Below are 2,873 nucleotides of genomic sequence, written 5' to 3'. Positions count from 1 at the left end.
CTCCCCCACAATCTCTCCTGTATCTTGCATTCAAGAATCTTAAGATTTAATTCAGCGATCTTAGTTGGAATTCATATAGGCATTGGTTTTGTACAGCTGTCTGCCTTCCTCCTGCTGGGTAGGAACCTGAGCTCAGTACAGCCCGAGAGGCACACACGGGCGCACAGAGGCGTTAGGATGCTGCCTACCGGAACTCAAGCGGAGAACTTTCTGCTCCTCACACATCTTGGCACTACAGTAACAATCAGACAGCCTTGCTGCTTCATCTCAAACTGTTTCTCCTACTGACCTGATTTCTGGGCTGCTTGAGAAACCAGCAGTTCTTAGATCTTGAGAAGTGTCTGATGCAGATGGCTTTTGGTAGGTCAGTACCATAACCGACCATAAACACCTGGTGCAGGAAATCAAGAGGTACATGGAGGGACTTCAGCCGCACATGTAGCAGAGGATGACCTTGTCAGGTATCAATGGGAGGAGAGGCCCTTGGTCCTGTGAAGGCTCAATGCCTCAGTGTAGGGGAATGTGAGGGTGGGGAGGCAGGAATGGGTGGGTGTGTGGGTGGGTGGGGCAACACCCTCATAGAAGCAGGAGGAGGGGGAATGGGATGGAGGTTGGGGGGTGGAAACTGAGAAAGAGGATAACATTTGAAATGCAAATAAAGAAAATATCCACTGGGCAGTGGTGGCACATGCCTTTAATCCCAGCACTTGGGAGGCAGAGACAGGCAGATTTCTGAGTTGGAGGCCAGCCTGGTCTACAGAGTGAGTTCCAGGACAGCCAGGGCTATACAGAGGAACCTTGTCTCGAAAAACAAAACAAAACAAAACAAACAAACAAAAAAAACAATGAAAGAAAAGAAAATATCCAATTTAAAAAGAAAAAACAACTGAAAAGCACACAGGTTCTGCATGCTTCTTTGAGAAATGTTTCAGAGATTTTTATCATTTGAATAAACCAGGAGCTGTTAAGGTTTAGGTGTGAAATGAACAGCCCTGCCCCACAGCCTCCTGTGTTTGAATGTTTTCCCCTCAGCTGGTGGAGCTGTTTGGAGAAGTTGTGGAAGTGCAAATGTGGCCTGGCTTCGGGAAAGGAGTGCCTGGTGGACACAAATCTTGAGCTTTACCGCTGGCTCCATGTATCTTCCTGCTTTTGCTTCCTCCTCGTCTTCAGAGAGCTGTGAGCTGAGTTTGCGCAAGCTGGCTCACAAACCTGCTGCCAAACCACAAGCTATTCCCTCTGCCCTGCCTGCCCCTCAGGACAGACTGTTCTCTCAGGTGGGAGCCAATATAAACCCTTGTCCCACTATGTCGTTTTCTCTGGTAGTTGGTTACAGCATAATGAAAAGTAAAATCTAAACATTAATGCACAAGTAATTTCCTCCAAGTCTTTAAGGTCAGTTAACAAACCATATATCCCAAAACTGCAATGCTTGCTCTTTGATTTATTTCACTGAGAAATATGAGGTTCTCCTGGGCTGTAGTGAGCCCCTCAAAGCTCTTGGTGGGAGGATTGTGTCCTGGGTCCCAGCAATGTTGCACTCCTGTGACATTACACAGAGGTAGAACGGAGCAGCTGGCAGTGTACCCAGAGAATCTGCTCTGGCGTCTATATACCAGTTTATTACTAGATTCAAAAACGTATTTAATCTTTCACTAATGATTTGCTGTGGAGATGGCTTACTGAGGAAGAAAGACAGGAACAAACATACTTCAGTGCTGCATGTATGTGGCTGTAGTTCTGAGGTGCAAAGTCCTCGATAAATAGGAGATCCGTTAACTTTCAAAATATGACTCTCCTCATGCAATTACTGGCAGAGGGTGTCCAGCTTGTTCCTCTACCCTGATGGCTACCAGTCTGCCCTCATGGATAGACCGAGTCACGGCAATAATTGCAGGCAAAAGGGGAGCCAAGGCAGGAGATGATCTACGTGGCTTGAGGCTCTGGAACCTTAGACATCTAGAAAAATAGATCCTGGGAAGCGGCTGGTTCTGGCATGCTCAAAAGCCTGTCTCTAGCACCCAGACAGCCTTCTACAAATAGAGGACAGAAATGGATACAGAGGCTCTAATCACAGGGAGGTTCCTTAATAAAAATATCCATCACCTAAGTGTGGTGGCACATGTCTTTAGTCCCAGCACTCAGGAGGCAGGGGGATCTGTCTGGGTTCAACAACAGCCTGGTCTACATAGTAAGTCCAAGTTTCAAAATAAAAATCACAATTATGTGTACGTGAATGTGTGTGTGTGTGTGTGTGTGTGTGAGAGAGAGAGAGAGAGAGAGAGACAGAGACAGAGACAGAGAGAGAGACAGAGAGACAGAGAGATAGGATAGCATGAGTGTATGTGAATGTGTGTGTGTGTATGTGTGTGTATGTGAGAGAGAGAGAGAGACAGAGAGAGGCAGAGGCAGAGATTCAGAGAGACAGAGAGATAGGATAGCATGAGTGTACGTGGCTGGAGAGACCAGAGGAGTCAGATTCTTCTGGAGCTGGGGTTACAGGTGGTGATGAGCCGCCCCTCACATAGATTTGATGACCAAACTCAAGTCCTCTGGGAAAGCAGCACAGGCTCCTACCCACTGTCCATCTCTCCAGTCCCACAGGAGGTCTGTGAAATCGCTAGTCGTAACACAGAGTACATGAGTCATGCACTGGACACAGTGACATTGACTAGAACACAAACGATGTTCTCTTCTCCTAGGGTGACCGAAACTTTGTAAGCTATTGGCTAACGATAATAAAGGAAGGCACAACATGCCTTTGAGACTGACCATGACATAGTTACAAGCACTTACTAGCTGGCTGATATAAACCTCAAGCACCACAACGAGAGGAGTGTAAAACTCTCTCTTGAGAAGAAAATGATAACCAAAGG

The 2,873-nt window shown here is 46.8% G+C and overlaps 1 long non-coding RNA gene across 1 annotated transcript; it reads left to right on the top strand.

Moving 5' to 3' along the window:
• On the top strand, positions 1–1,362 carry LOC116087745. The gene is made up of 2 exons (XR_004117611.1): positions 1–461; positions 1,033–1,362. It is a non-coding gene; the product is annotated as an uncharacterized LOC116087745 (long non-coding RNA).
• Positions 1,363–2,873: the final 1,511 nt, after the last annotated feature.

This window comes from Mastomys coucha, unplaced genomic scaffold, assembly GCF_008632895.1.
Source record: "Mastomys coucha isolate ucsf_1 unplaced genomic scaffold, UCSF_Mcou_1 pScaffold13, whole genome shotgun sequence".
In the NCBI taxonomy this organism is placed as follows: domain Eukaryota; kingdom Metazoa; phylum Chordata; class Mammalia; order Rodentia; family Muridae; genus Mastomys; species Mastomys coucha.
This window is presented reverse-complemented; position numbering and strand designations above follow the sequence as displayed.